The sequence below is a fragment of the Ursus arctos genome, unplaced genomic scaffold (genome assembly GCF_023065955.2).
Source record: "Ursus arctos isolate Adak ecotype North America unplaced genomic scaffold, UrsArc2.0 scaffold_1, whole genome shotgun sequence".
NCBI lineage: Eukaryota > Metazoa > Chordata > Mammalia > Carnivora > Ursidae > Ursus > Ursus arctos.
The window spans coordinates 85,677,900-85,694,924 of record NW_026622763.1 but is presented as its reverse complement, the minus strand read 5'-3'; the positions used below and the strand labels follow the sequence as shown (position 1 = coordinate 85,694,924).

Sequence of the window (17,025 nt, the reverse complement as noted above, 5' to 3'; positions counted from 1 at the left end):
ACCATCCAACAAAATTGTTTTTACATACACTCCTGTGTATTTTTGATGCTGAATATTCAAGGCTTTGGATTTATGTAGTATCTACTTCAGAAGCTACATATAAGTATGGGTGGGTATTGATGCCAAGTCTTACATTATAAATCCATTTCTGATGCTCAGTTTTATAATTTTTGTGCTATTAAAACAACATAAACCATTTAGTTTAAGTACTTAACTGAATTTTCTTTTGCACTTATTACAACAAGCTAAGTGTCTGTTAATAATTATTCACTATACATTCCATATATTTGTCAAATCATTTCCATGATTGTTTAGATTCTTAACCTAGGTTGACTCCCTAACTAGTATTTGAGACCATACATATTTTGATTCCTACACAAATAGCTGTGGCTTAACGCCTAACCCATTACCTATTCAGTCTTCTCGAGGATTTTTGTCGTCATGGCAAAAAAGCCGTGCGGAGTTATTAACAATTTTGGCTAAAGTCTCTTTTGGAATGTTTGTTGTCCTTAGAGACTCACAGCAGGCAAAAAATCACAGTCCCCTTCAACAACCTGTGCTTTCCTGAAATATTGGCTTTGACAAGACTGCAGGGGTGAGAAATAATTTCATGCGTGAGGGTTTTCACTTCATGGGTGTCTTTCTGAGTTTATTACCAGGAGGAAATGGAAAGAAAGCCATTCTCACCCTTACCTTAAACCAATAATTATGTGACCATGGTGCTGAATGATTGACTCAGCTTTAGGGAAAGTCTATACTGAGCCTTCTCTGATAGAAACCAGGACCTGGAACTAATCTGATTGAATATATTGATGTAAATATCAGCAACTCTGATAATTGGCTACCTTGTCTTTCCAGAACTTATATCCACCTCTTATGTCTTGTTTTTCTTGTTTTGGGCTATCAGAATAGATCCATGTTACCAGAGGAGCTGGACTGTCTGATGCAAATATCTACTTGCTATTAAATGGGCTATAATGTCAGGATGCTATGTCTTACTTCTCTTCAGAAAACTCATCAGGAAACACCAAGGCTTGTTGAAATTCTGCACTGTTGTTTAATATTAAAAAAAGAGCTTTTTCCAGAGGGATCTGCAAGCTCTCCTGATCTTTGTAAACACCTTCATGCAGTCTTTTGAAAATAATGTGGTCTGATTACCAAGGGGAAAATAAACTAAAGGGGGAAAATACATATTTAACATATGTTTAGCTATACGTAAATTCTTTTTTCCAAAGACAAGAAGCAATTAATGTTTCTGTATGTTTTGCTATGGACTATAGAGGTTGAAAGATACTCATATACTCTGTCAAATACTTCAAAAAAGTGAGCTGCTAAGCATAAAGCAGACAGAATATTTGAAGTAGACCACAAACTGAAATGCCCCAGAAATCTTTTATCAATTGGGCCTTATGTTCACTCTTGTAATAAAGAGGCTTTTGGAGTTTATATGCCACAGTCTAATAGGTGACTGTTTAATGGGATTTACATTCACTCAAACAAAATTAGGCTGGTAAAAGACAATGCAACATGCTGTAATGTAAATGGACTGACGGCAGAATTAAATGTTTGTGGAAACAGGGCAGCAGATCTATCAAGAGCTAATTAGACAGAGAGTTCAGAGGCAGGCTTGGAAGTAAACAGTATCAACAAAGAAAGAAAGAGAGCAAGAATGGAGGGAAAAAAAGACCTTTTGTGAAGGGAAGAAAAGGAACTATACAAAAGTTATTTAATTAGAAACTCAGATGGAGTCTCTCCCATGAGAAAAACTTGCATTGTTATCTGGACCTGTTGATAATATTAAGTTGAATAATAACTTTGATAAATTATTATGTGTCCAAGTAGTTCTTTGTTGTAATTGATATTTGAATATTTGGCTTTAATAGCACTCTCTTCACGTGTTAACTTTCCTAGCTATGTTCACTCTATCCAGAAAAAAATTATATATATATTTTTTGAAGTTTATCTTTTAAGTTCTAATAGAAAGAATAACACTGAGACAAAGTTAGAGGTTTGGGGCTTTAGTAAGCAAGGATGAAAGGCAAAATTGCCAATTAACAATAAAAATAAAGAATAACAAGTTTGGATTTGTGTTTTAATTAGTATGTGGGCAAATATTAATTTTAAAAATTTCAATTTTTTGGTAAACAAACTCTTTTCTGTAGTACCTCATTATAGTCCCTACTTTTCAGCTGAGCCATTGTATAGGGAAAAAGAATCCAGCCTTTGGTATAGCTGAGAAATTGCTTTGATGAAATAAATCAGGATCTATATGCTAGGTATTTAAAGTAGTAAAGCTTGATTACTTGATTTACTTTCTTTTTAAATCTCAAATTCAGCATTTAAATTAGCATTGCATAAATCATTTTCCATTAAAAAAGAATTTAATGAATATTTCAGGTTTTAAAATTGTTTTCATGGAGTGTAAGTGGTGGCGTATATCTTGTTTTGCATGAAACCAGGAGTAAATCAGATACACCTCAAGATATTTGCATTCTACCAAGAATACATTTTAATTATAATCTTTCAATTTGTTGAAAATTTCTCTCTACCTCAAACTCTATTGTAAGTGTAAAGTGTGCTAATATATGTGAAAGTTGCTTTGAAAACGGTGGAGTACTGTTCACATTATGTGGTATCATTAACAGAGAATCTCTACTGTTGTTACGCTGATGGGCATATGGATTTTTAAATGACAAATGTTATATCGAGTAATTAAACCCAATAGTTCAAGTCAGACTGATTGCTTTTTTGCCTCCTGTTCTACACAAACAAGAATTGTTCTGTGGACATGTTCTAGATTGTTTGTGGTTTGATTAATCCGTGAAATCCATGATATGCATTACTGTCAGCAGTCAATGCCCTGAGATTGCTTTATTCTTTAATGAAAAGATCAGTAAGATTAGGATTGTTTTGTCCTTGCCATGGAAATAGACCAAGTACGAATGCCCAGTTTCTCTTGGTGGAGTTCCAATCTGTCTCTGACCCAGAAATATAGGTGGTATTTGGCAGTTGGTCTACCCACTTGTGACAAAGACATCTATCTCGCCTGCTTATAAAAGAGAGAAACCCGATTGGGTCAATTTTAACAGTAGGTGCACTTTGCTTCTAAACATTCTAAGCTTGTATCCTTGCATCCTCTTAACTTTCAATGGTACTGCCAGTGTTTCCCAACCTTGGCTCATTATCAAAATCACCTGGGGAGCCACTTAAAAATACAAATTCCCAGGCGCCTTCCCTGGAGATTCTGATTCAGTGGGCCTGGGGTGAAGCCAGGAAAATCTCAAGTGACTCTAATGATTAGAGAAGTTAGCCAAGTCGGGAAAACACTCACGGAATGGGATAGAATATATTCCACTTACTTTGGTTCATAATGAATAACAAATACGTTTTACCCTTACTTGCCTTGAAATGTTTCTGAAATAAATGTGATGGACAGTCTCAAGGTACGTATGTGACTGCATACCAGCTACCGCATCTCCCAGAGCCTGTGTCCATAATAAGTGAGGGAGATAACACCACATCCCAAGACATTGTCATGAGAAAGATACTGGAAAAAGAAAGTGATTTCAAGAGTTCAAAGTGCTGCTTTAGCATTGCTGGCTATTCACAACTGGGAGTGGCATTTGGAAGACAGGTTTCAGTCCCAGCTTTGTCACTGAATTACTTTGTAACCAAGCTTACAATCACTTTAGCTTTTGGAATTCATTTCCCCTTGCTGTAAAATGAGGGGATCAGAAAAAAACAAAACAAACAAAAACAAACCTGAAGTCATGCCAGGTTAATCTGTCAGAGGGACAGCATCAAGTTGTGCAAAGTAGTCCAAATGGTAGGATAGTCAACTTCAGGGCTATTTAGTGACCATCAGTGAACACAATGATTACCTGAGAGTTTGGGCATTTTCTTAAATGTAGGTTCTAAATGATCAAATTATTCACTGTAAGTTTGGGTATGATATCAAGTGATTCTTAAATATATTTTTACACGTTGATGCACAATGTGTGAATATATATGTATATGATTTTTTTAGACTTGTAGTTTTATAAATTCATCATGTGCTCAATTGCATACATTTTGTAGTCTGTGTTAGACAATTGATTTCGCTATAGCACTTTATACCACATTGAAGCAGAGTTGCACAAATTACCCTTGTTGCTTTTACTAGGCCTAAAATTCTGCTATGCCACACATATAGGCACAGAATTTAAATGAACAGAAAGATACTATTTGAGCAATGATGGAAAAATGATATACTAATTTAAGCTCTGTGGTATTTAATGAACCACATAATGTGCCATAGAGACTTCAGAGCTTTAAATGCAGAAATTCTCTAGAAACAATGCACTGCCTTGTAAGGAGAGAACAAAATGGCAAAGAGCTGAAAGAAACCAGAGTGATCCAGATGGCTGAAACACGGAGAGCTTGAGCAAGTGATATGAATGAAATGGGTAAGTCTGACGAATACAAACAAAAATTTTTAAAAATGTATGATTACAGAGGAACCAATGGTGAGATGAATAATTTCCATTTCCCAAATATCTGTATTTGTCTGGGTATGGCATTCATTTAGAAGGAAATCTTTTAGTCTGATAAGATTTTACATCCTCAGAGAAAAATTTTCACCTATTGTGTACCTTTTAAACTATACACCAATTCCTATCACATCTCACAATTACATTTTGTAAATTATGTAATTTACATACTGCTTTAAATATTGTGGGGATATGGAGGCAAATCATCAGGATCTCTTAAAGAAAATCAGTTAAATTACATTAATAATACTAGAAAGCTAACTAGAGTAGGGAGAAGAGAACATTGAAATCTATGGCTCTTTTAATTGATTTTCAAAATTACAATTATGCTTTTTTAGTAAAGAAAAATGAGGGGCAATGATACTACTTAAAGGGAAGGGGAAGAACAGTTTTAGTAAGTAATTCCTAAAAGAATGTGATTTTTTCCCCATTTTTCATTACCATCCTCCCCCATTTCATTGTTCTAGTGTCAAACAAGTTTAGGATACAGAACTGGCGGTGACAAGTCCACTGACCTGTGTTCATTCTTTCGATCATTGAGAAGCATACCTTCTGTGGCCGCAGTTTCTGATACCTGAAATGAAAGCTTTGGATGAGTAGATTTCCAGGATCCTCCTCATTTTAACAGTTTCTAAGTCTTTAGTCCATCTTTCAGTTTAATTCCATTCAGTATGCTTTCATTCCATGTTCTGCATGTTTCTCCACTGTGCTTTGCTTCTTTCTAACATCTAATTGCATTGGTCTGGAGTTGACTCTGGGATGAATAAAGTTATCTGACTACGACGTTCCAGATGGAAAATGTTGCTCACTTCAGGAAAAAAAAAAAAAAAAAAAAAAAAAAAAATATATATATATATATATATATATATATATATATATATATATATAATATAGGAGATATTTAAGACATGTTTAGGAACAACTGCTTTTAAGTTTAAGAAGTGGTCAAACCTTGGCCTAATTTATTATTAAAAATTTCTGATATTGAATATTGACTTTTTCACACTTATCATTGGGGAAAACTATTTATGAATCACTTCATTCTTCATTAAACTTCCAGCATGTGTTAAACGTTTTTGGTTTCTTTCCCTCACATTTATGGTAAATTAACCATTCCAAGGGGACGCCAGGTGCCCTGCTATAAGGGACCTGCTTTTTGACAGAACTGATTTTCATGTCTTGCCTTAGAAATATGTTGGTTTGCTATAGGGACAAATTAATGAACATGTGCTCCTAGTAAAAATTGACTGTATATCCACCAATCACTACGTTTGTGAAAGCAAACTAGGTGCCTAGTATTTAAGCAAGTAATGAGGTATACCTTTCATTGTTTATTCAGTCTTTGTTGGCATCACACATTGATTTAGGACCTTATTTTATTTTCAAACAATCTGTTTTCTATCTTCTGAGGCAGATTTTCAAGTTCTATTTAAAGAAAATTTCTTTCCATTGTAATTCAATTACAGAGACCAAAATTATTTTAATGTCGTTTGATCTTTGTTAAAAATGAATAAGTCCTGTTAGGAGAAGTAATTCTTTTCCAAAATTTTAGAATATAATCACATTTCTCTTTTGCAATTAAGCATTTTTAGCCTATTCATGCAAGGACTTTTTATACCCTTTCCTAGATTAAAGTATTGTCCTTAATTTAAGTACTCTCTCTAGAAACTAATGACCTGTACATTCATGAGACTCCAATTTAATTTTAAAGGAAAAAGTTTGCATTTCAACACAAACAGTAAAAATGATTGAATTTCACCAACTTTTGAAAGAAAAGTAAGCCTCTTACATTGCATATTTGTCGAGGGAGGATGATCCCATACATGCTTTGATTAATTAGAAAAACAAAAGTTATCTCATCAAATTAATGTGAAGAAGAATTAGAGAAAAATTGATAGGATGAGGATGAACAGCAATAAGATGGTCATAGAATTAGCCTTTGAATCATTATGAACACTTACTGCTTTGATGATGATAATTATGAGATAAATGTGCAGCTGATTTTCTTTAATAAAATAGGATCATTAAGTTACAGAATTATGAAATATAAACTGTATGTCCCCTTTCATCCTCTCTCAACATTCCCATCACAAATAGAAATCAGCAACATTCTATTATTTGCATGAAGCTTTAATATTTTCCTTATTGAATTTTAATAATCCAAATATATACATTTAAATGGAGAGCTGAAAGACTTAAGTAAGTTTGGCAGCAAATGTTACATATGATATTTTATAGATCTTTAAATTATTATCAGCAAAAGTTCTAGAAAGCAAAAGAAACTCAGTTCAAGTGGTGACATTGAATGTAGAGAAAATTTTATTATCCCACTCTTTTCTACCCTTACAACTTATTACTGACAAAATATTTATTTAATAATTCATCAAGTTATGTTGCATTAAAATGTACACAAATTCACACTAAGTGAGCTATGCTTAATTGTTCTGATATACTTAATTTAAAAATTAAGTGTATCACAAAGGCGTGAATTTTATAATCTACAATGTATATGCAAAAGAAAGCATCCAAAATTTTTATGATCACTGAAGTATAGTTACATTTATAATCACTGAAGTACAACAAGGGGAAATGAATTCCAAAAGCTAAAGTGATTGTAAGCTTGGTTACAAAGTAATTCAGTGACAAAGCTGGGACCTATATCTCTGACATAGGTCCAGAATAGAGCTCCAGAATCCAAACAAATAATATAAGTGATTAATTTTCTGTATGAGTGTAAATGTTAATTGGTTTTTAAAGTGAACATTTATACTAGGAAGTGAGGCAAGTTAATACTTTTCTTCAAATATCAATATATTAATTTTATTAACTTGGACTTTTTAAAATGTAAATATTGCTTCTTTTTACTTCCATTGTAAGTAACAACTGCCAAATGTGCCTAAATGTCAATTCTTTCATTTTAAGGTATAGTAAAAGAGTAGAAAAATTATTCTGTATGATTTGCTGAGTTCAGTTAGGTTGTGCTTTTGCATAGAAAAGTTGTCAAATGTGAAATGATAAAGAAGCAGAATTTAAATGTACAAAGCCATTTTGTTACTATTGTGGCCTAAAATCAGTAAGGTCTACTTGACCCAATGTGGTTTTTCTATGTAAAACTCTAAAGCTGTGCTGCTTTTCCCCCTCACTGAAAAGTCCATAAGGCTTTCATTGTATAAAGATGAATTGTATCCATCCATCTCCATTTTAGTAGAAGTATAAATTCAATTATATTTGATAAAGTTAAAAAGAAATCTTCAAATTGTCCATTACACAAAAATAAGATAAAGGACCCTTGTACTGACTAGTTGGCCCATGAACAGAAATAAAATGTCACTTCCATTTTGGAAATTTCTATAGATTGTAGTACTACTATTTTATGTGGTAGATTTATATAGGAGTAGAATAGAAAAAATTTCACTTTGTTCCCCTCCATATTTCTTATAGCAATGTTTGAAGTAAAAACTGGTAATGACCTAAGAAGGCTTGTCATATTTAACAACATTGATGGCAACTGCTGAAAAGGTCTGAGATTTTTAAAAATGAATGATCAAGAATGGATTATTATGTTACTAATTTTATCACAATGAAGTCTTAGTGAAGAATAATCATTATCAGATTTTTCAGTTTGTCACTACTGATAGAACAATGATGTAGAATAAAAGTATGTATTTTCCAAAATATATTTTGAAGCATCATAGCCATTTCTCCTCTGTTCATTAATTTGTACAATTCATTCAATAAGCAACTGTTCTTTCATCCATTGATATATATTTATTAAACACCTACCGTGTTTTGTTCTAGGTATTTGGTCTATGTTGGCATATGAAGTGAACAGGAAAGACAAGGGACCTTGAGACTAGGGAGGGAAAGCAAGTAATAAGCATATAGGTAATACTCAACAAACTTCCACATAGTGGTAAGTCTTTGATGAGGTGACCAGGCAAGACCTCTCGGTAGAGGTGATGGATGAACCAAGACCTCAAGAAAAGAAAGCAGCGGTCCGTAAAAAGATATGGTGACTTATTGGGACCAAAATATTTTAGACTTTGCATTAGGCCCTGGAAAAGCAATGAGGAATAAAATGAGACCGTGCCATCAAGGAGCTCACAATGAATATGTTTTGCTTATTTATTTGGGGGTGAGATCATTTGGGATCCATTGTGGTCACAAAGTCTCATTAGTTCAATAAACATACATTAAAAATATTAAATGCATAAACTGGCATCAGTTTAAAACTTGGCATTTACTGCTACCCTTCTCATATCTATTGCTTATTAACATGATGTATGATTTTATGTTTTACTTATCAAGGGTGCTTGAGGTTCAGAGTACTGGAAATACTTCTCTTGATCTTTTTAGTCAAGTGTATTGCAGCCCACTGCCCTTAAATCTGCCTGCCAACTTACTTCTAATATACCTCATTCCCCCTTGCTTGCAGACTATTCTCTCACGTGATAAATAACTCTGCCTTATCAAGGTCAGTTGGAAAGGCCCCTTTTACATATCTCATAAATTTTAGCCAGGTGCCACTGATGTGAGATTAATGTAATGGCACCATGGCAAGCACTCAAGCTTGTCTTAATTATGCTAAGGTTGCTGGTTCACCGTTTCTCTTCATCTGTCTCCTGCTTTAGGGAACACTAAACACTATGTCATTAGATTGTCTGTTCCACAACATTGGCTCTTTGCATTTACAAAGTCATCAGATGGCTTATGACATAGCTTTTCTAAGAAATTAAATTAAACAAATACTGAAAACAAAAATTAGGGGTAAAGTGCCTGAAAAAGAGAAGGTTTTGAACTGTAATCAGAAGAGGAAAAAAATCCTCTGTGTTCCATAGTGATTTTCCTCTGAGCAATGAGTTATTCACCTGATCACAGGGGAAATTTTGGCTCTGGGTGATCTCAGGTATGAATAATTATGAGGTTTCTTTACTTTTAAGAATGAAGGCTCCTCATGTGTGCTATTGGCCATGATCCATGTGCATATTCTCAGAAACCTTTCTCCCTATCCTCCCTTCCCTTTGTGAATGACTAGTTTCCAGGGGAAAGCTATCTCCAAGCCATATGTCCTACATGGGTGTTTAATTACCTCATCTATTTTTGCTTAAAGTCCCCATCTACATTCCAAAAGGCATTCCAGCTTAGTCTCTTGTTGAATTTGGAATAAAAACAGTTCATTGCCCTGGTTTTTCAAATTTGTGGTGATTTGTTTTGATTCTGCTTTCCAGATATTAATATGCTTTTTATGAGGGAAGAGATACCTAAATTGGCATCTTCCCTTAATTTCTTAGTTCGAGTAAAAATCCTTTTTGAATGGCTGCTATGTTCTAAGGGCTCTACTCAACCATGGGTAGACATATGAATAAGAAACAGTCAAAGTCAAGATACTTGGCGTAAAGATAATCTTTTGTATGTGATGAAATAATTTGAGAGAATAATGCTTGGATTAATTATAGAGACCCTGGAACCACATTTCTTAGGTTTAAATCCTGTCTCCACCATTTACTAGTTATACAATTCTGACAAGTTAGTTCACTTTTTCATGCTTCATTTCCTCATCTTTAAAATATGAATAATAATATTACTGACCTGTTAAAGTTATTTTAAGGACATTGGAAGAATGTAAAAGCATATGGGTCAATGGTTGATTCATACTTACTGCTATATAGGGTGTTTGCTACTATCTGGACTCTTCTTAAGCCACTATTTCACAATGCACCTCTGTGTGTTTGCTTTTGCAAACGTTTTGAGCCTCAGTCAGAATTCAAAAACTCTATGTATCAAATATGTAGCATTAGAGATTTGCTATATATTTTATGAAAGACTGAGAGATAACTGTAAGATTAGGTATGATTACAAGACCACCAACTGGATAATAAAAACATGGTTTAATATGTCATATGATAGTCTTGCAACTAGGTAAAAAACTAATACTAAAAATAAAACTTGCTCACATTTCTATAATGTCAGCCCCTGGACAACGAATCTGGAGTGGAGAGTCATGTTTTTCTTTTTCTTTCCAGAAAAGGTAAAGGAATACCATGAAGGAATACTGTGTCAGTTAGGAAATCCACATACGTAAAGTTGTAATAAGAGTCCTCACTGTTCAGCGAATATGTGTAAATATTTCAATAAGCGATGTACACATTTGTATAATACATGTAGGCCTTCTTAATTTGCCAAGTAAGTCAAATGTATAGTTTTTATGTTTGAGACCTTTATTTAATGATTTAAAAAGCATATATATTTTGACAGCTGAGTTGTAAATAAAAACATTATTTTCAAATAATCTCATTTTATATTTTTGAAAGAAGTAATAAATTCTAAGTTCAATAGATTTTTAGCTTAGCTTCATAGAGAGAAGTGGAAAATATTAATCTATAATTCTAAAAATTTACAATTATTTATACCCAAGCAAAAAAAAAATGATCTCATGATATTATAGGGTAGTGAATCAAATTTTAAAACTTAAATTATCAGTGTCATTTATGGTGATGACTGCAAGCTGGCCCATCATCAGCTCATGTATTCCTTGTGGTTTAACCGAAAAAAGTTTTTTTTTTTTCTTCTTTATAATCTGCTACTAGTCAGGTGACTCTCCTCCAACCTCAAGCTACAGATGGAAGAGATAACTATGAGATTGCTATAGGAGAGAAAGTGTAAGGGTATGGGGGACCTCTTACCTGGGCCTGGAAGTGAACATGTCGCATTAGCTCACAATTCATTAGCCACCACTTCATCATATGATCTCACCTCTAACTTTATGGAAGAGTGAAAAACAAAGTCTTCTTCTGTGCCTAGAAGCAGAGAAAGATACAGTATTTGCTGAACATTTAGCATCTACTTTATGATCCTTTAACTTTTGTCTGTTACTATTTTATTTCTTTATATTTATTATTTTATTTTATTTTTTTAATACTATTTATTTGAGAGAGAGTGAGAGCTAAAGAAAGAGAGAGCACACACACAGGGAGAGGAAGAGAGAGAAGCAGTCTCCCCACTGAGCAGGGAGCCTGATGCAGGGTTCGATCCCAGGACCCTGGGATCATGACCTGAGCCAAAGCAGATGCTTAACGGACTGAACCACCCGGGTGCCCCTTTTACTTTTTTTTTTTAATTCCAGTATAGTTAGCATACAGTGTTATATTAGTTTCAGATGTACAATACAGTGATCCAACAATTCCATGTACACCACTCCGTGATTACTATATATATTTTTTTATTTTTAAAATGATCCAGATACTGTAGCTATATGTCAGAATCAAATTCAGTACCTTTTTGGCAAAGTATGTGTATATGTGTGTGTGTATACACACAAATATAAATATATATGTATATTTATATTTATGATTAAACATTGCAAAAAAGGTAAAATCCTTTCATTTATGTTACCAATTGATACCTATTTTTTATGTTATTGCAGTTCAGTTAAATTGACAAATATAATTATACATTCAGAAAATTTAACTCTGGTGATCTACACATACAGTGTTCTCATCAGTTTTCTCAAATGTAATCTTGCTTTAGGAATTTTTTTTTCTTGGAAACCTCGCCTTGCCTTTAAAAAAATTTCTCTGGATAAAGTGGAGATGTTATTATACTACTTTTAAAAAAAGTTTCAGTGTCTTCTATTGTGCACCTCATTAATGCATACCACCTTGATTGAGGTCCATTTCCTACTCTTTTGGCCATGCTTGATTCCTTCTGCTTCCCATAAGAATTTTTCTGACCTGTGTTTCATTATTTTAGCTCCTTATTGGGTGATTTAAACCAAACTGATAATCTGATTTATTTTAAACACTGTGATAATAAATTCATTTAGTGTCTGACAAAACATAAGTAGTCTAGTACCTTGGACAGTGTGAGAAATCTTACCAAATCCATCTACTTACATACCACGCCTTTATTGGGTGTGTCTTATTGCATATTGTGTGCTGTTTATTGTGTGAAACATAAATGTGACAGAAAAAAAAAAGACCCTTTACTCAAGGAGATTATAATTTACTTGCAAAATAAGGAAATAAGATGATTTAATTAATTACAATAAAAGCAGAGGCTTGATAAGAATAACAATAGCATAGGAAAAAAATGGAGCCAGAGTTCTGAGAAGGGACAAAATACTTCTCATTAAGGTAATGAGACAAGGCTTCATGGGGAAGGAAGCATATGAGTTGGATGTCAAATGATAAATATTTATCATTTATTTATATAATATGTAATATATTTAAATATTTCTTGTTGGACATATAGAGCATTTCTAAATAAAGGAGTATCAGGGTCAAAGGCATACAAATATTTCCAGTGTTCCAAGAACAGTTGCATATTTTCAGCTTCTTGAAAAATGAGATATAGGAATATGGTGATGAAAGATGTGGGTCACAAAATTTGGTTGTGACCAGTTATGGAAATGTTTCTTGAATGTTGAGACAAATTTTATAAATGGCTAGGCATTGGACCACTAATACTTTTTTTGACATTATTGATTACCGTCATCTTAGATTTGCCTTATGAACAGGTAGGTAAATCAAAGGTTTTGGAGAATACTGAGGTTGAATGGGATAAAACCTGGGTGAAGCTCTGCTTTTCCCATTCTAAAGTTTCTGCCTTAAGCATAAGTCTCTTAAAAAAATGGTAATGCGGAGTTAGTTAATCTCAATTCTTATAAAAAGAAAAGGACTCTTAAGTTTGCTGTATAACCTCAGGAGGAGATTTATCTGAGCAAAACTTTTAGAGCATCTGGCCTCTGCTTCTCTTGACTTGGTAGATATGTATCAACCTGGCAGCACTCTCCTTAAACATTTGATAGTATTATTCCTAAAGTGTACCCGGAAGAATTCCAAATCTAAATGTGGAGTTCATATTTGTGAGATAAAAGGAATAGGCTTTTATCAGGAAAAGTCTGTTGGGAAGTGGTTCTGATTCCCACTTATTAAAACAAGAGAGAGCACTAAAGAAAAGGAAGGTTCCTTGAGAATTGTAAAAATATCATTTTAGAAGGAATGCATAACTCATAGTGATGATTTTTAATCACAGAGACTATGATGTTGCTTTGTGATTTTGGAAAATTAATTTTAAGAAGTATGAACATATTACAGATATTGTGAGAAACCTTTGAATTTGTAACCATAAAATAAAATTCTGAGAGCTTTTGGAATAATTTTCAAAAAAGATATTCTGAAAGTTGCAGACGAAAGTACTATCAACATAATTTAGAAAAAGATCAAATATAAAAAAAAAATATTTTCTAACCTATTTTCTATCAACCTGAGCGTCATTTGAGTAACAAACATGGTAAAATGATGGAATAACGAGAAAGAGCTTATATTATTAACGACCACCTCCCTTTCTTGCTTCTTTTAACAGGTATTAACTTGTTAGGCATCGAAACAGTGCTGAAAGTCAGAATTAGGTAGTGCTTCTGCCTTCATAGCTTTCTCCATTCTATGAACAAATAGGCACTAGATAAATAAATAAACAGATTTTAAAATATTAATCACATATTATAATAACTGCTCAAAGAAATAAATAGGATACTGGAATATAGAGAGAATTCTGGTTATCAGTTGCTGCATAGCAAACTGCTGCAAAACTCACTGGCTTAAAATGGTTTATAATAATAGAAAAAATTTTATTAATTATCTGGGGCAAGGTATTGAACAAGACACAGTGTGGATGCTAGTCTCTGCTCTACAATGCTAGGGTCTCAGCTGGAATGACTATTCACTCTGTTCTCTTGCCCTTTCCTCCCTCCTTCTTTTCTACCTTTCTTCTTTCCCTCCTTCCCAAAGCCTGTCCAAATGGCTAACTTGAGCTTCCTCAAAACATGACAGCCTCAGGGATATCAAACTTCTTACCTGTTATTTAGGGCTCCAAGAGCAAATATTTCAAGAGAAAGAAAAGGGGAAAGCTCAAGTCCTCTTCAAGTTTAGGCCAGAACTGGGGCGCCTGGGTGGCTAAGTCGTTAAGCATCTGCCTTCGGCTCAGAGTGTGATCCCAGGGTCCTGGGATCCAGCCCTGCATCGGTCTCCCTGCTCTGCTGGGAGCCTGCTTCTTCCTCTCCCACTCCCCCTGCTTGTGTTCCCTCTCTCGCTGGCTGTGTCTCTCTCTGTCAAATAAATAAATAAAATCTTAAAAAAAAAAACACAAAAAACAAGTTAGGCCAGAACTGACATAGTGCCATTTTCGCTATTCACTATTAGTAAGAGTAGTCACAATAGAGCCCAGATTCAAAGGAAGTCTCCTTCCATACTTCTCAATGGGAGGAGTAAATGACCAACTCCTCAGTCACTTTAGGGAATTTCTGATAAAGAATATGCCTTAATCTCTATGCTATTGTCACTAAACTAAAAAGCAAACAATAACAACAACAACAAAACAACCTGAAGAGGAAACAAAAAAAAATGTATCGCATTTTTTTGATGTGCTCCTTAGAGACACTTGGTGTTATGATACCAAGTTACAGATAAAGAAATGAGGGCCCATGCCACAGAGGTGGAAGACAAAGCAAGGAGTAAGTGATGAATTAGTGAACCATCAGAATTTGGTTGAGCATATATAAAAATGTGACATTACGTCCAAAACGCTTCCATGAGTCAGAGAGAAACTGGTCTTGGACATTAGAATTTGTGACTCTGGTTCCTTGAATCTTGTTATGGTAATAAGACAAAAATTTGAAATTTCTGGGCCCATGTTTATTTGTATTGTCATAGCTATCTCCAAGTACTTCATCTAATCATCACATTGAATCAAATTGAGTACATATAATTAAACTCACAAGTAATTTCTAATGGCTAAAAATCTAAACTATATGTATTGCAAAACTCAAATGTCAGTTGATACTGTATCTGTATGCTCTTAATGGATGTGGGTCATGCAAATCAGCTGGCTTGCCTCACACGTAAATGTGTGTGAACATGCATGGCTAGAGCTACATTCCAGTCTTATACATTCTGAAGGTGTGAATGGAGCATACCTGTCAGAGAGCATGTTCGTTGTTCTACTGTCCTATTTTAGCCTTTGATTTCTCCCTGGCATCATGTTTTCTGGGAATATGGGTAAATGGCAGGGGTAAATTTAGGTGGGTGAGTAGTCAGTATAATTTCCAACTGCACAGCTAAATTGCAGTAACATTAAAAAGGCAAGTGACTTTTTTGAACTATAGAAATTCATGCAGTGATATGCTGACAGATCCCCATAGTTTTCTGGGCATTTTTGCTCTCTTTTTTGAATGCTTGTTTATGTTGATTTTCCAGTGTTAATCATATACATTAGGTAACAGGAAGGCTTTTTAACCACATCCATTTTTATTTTTTCCCACATTTTAAATACTTTTAATTATTGCAAAAGCAGAAGTGCTAATGACTTGTTAAATGGGTGTTTAAATCTTTGTATAAGACCGTCAAACACAGAAAGGTCAATAGAATTAGATAAATTGAACTAATTTCTTCTCTGAGTGAAAGATTTAAGACAAGAAGTTAAGCTCTCTAGGATTCTTTTTTTTTTAATTCAAGTTTTTATTTAAATTCTAGTTAGTTGACATATAGTAAATATTGGTTTCAGGAGAATTTAGTGATTCTTCACTTGCATATAACACCCAGTGCTCATCACAAGTACCTTCCTTAATATCCATCACCTATTTAGCCCATCCCCCTCCCACCTACCATCCTGCACCTTTTTAGGATTATTTTAATGGACCTCTGGTGTTTCTTTCAGAAATGCTAGCTCAATTTAAAAAAGGATCAAAATATGCCATGAATAATTTACAATACTTTACAGGACCTTTTTTCAACTAAGCAACCCTTTTAGCTATGGAAACAGAACAGGGCTTGGAAAGCTATGGCCCAGGGATCAAATCTGGCCTGTCACCTGTTTTTGTAAAAAAGGTTTTTTTTTTTTAATTGTAGTTACTTTTAAAAAAAAATAATTTATTTTTAAAAGTTAAGGTGTAATTGACACACACTATGTTAGTTTCTGGTGTACAACATAATTTGGTATGTTGCAAAATGATCAGCATAAAGTCTAGTTAACATCTGCTTCCATACACAGTTACAGAATTTATTTTTCTTGTGAGGAGAACTTTTAAGATTTCCTCTTAGCAACTTTCAAATATACAAAACATTGTTATTAATTGCAGTTGCCATGCTGTATATTATATATCCTAGACTTATTTTATAGCTGGAATTTTTTACCCATTGACTCCCTTCACCCATTTCACCCAGCCCTCATTCTTTACTCTAGCAACCACCAATCTGTTCTCTGTAACACTGGTTGTTTTTATTCATTTGTTGTTTTGTTTGTTTTGTTTTATTTGTTTTAAGATTTCACATGTGAGGTCATATAGTATTTGTCTTTCTCTGTCTTATTTCACTTAGCATAGTGCCCTCAAGGTCCATCCATATGGTCGCAAATGGCAAGATGCTTTCTTTTTTATGGCTGAGTGACAACCCATTTTATCTATTGTATTATATATTATACTGTACAATATTATGTATGTGTG

At 33.8% G+C, this 17,025-nt stretch overlaps 1 protein-coding gene across 2 annotated transcripts in view; it reads left to right on the top strand.

The window, feature by feature from the left end:
• The window catches only part of ERBB4 (erb-b2 receptor tyrosine kinase 4), a 1,084,887-nt gene that overhangs the window by 255,132 nt on the left and 812,730 nt on the right, over positions 1-17,025 (top strand). The gene's annotated exons all lie outside the window — the stretch shown is intronic.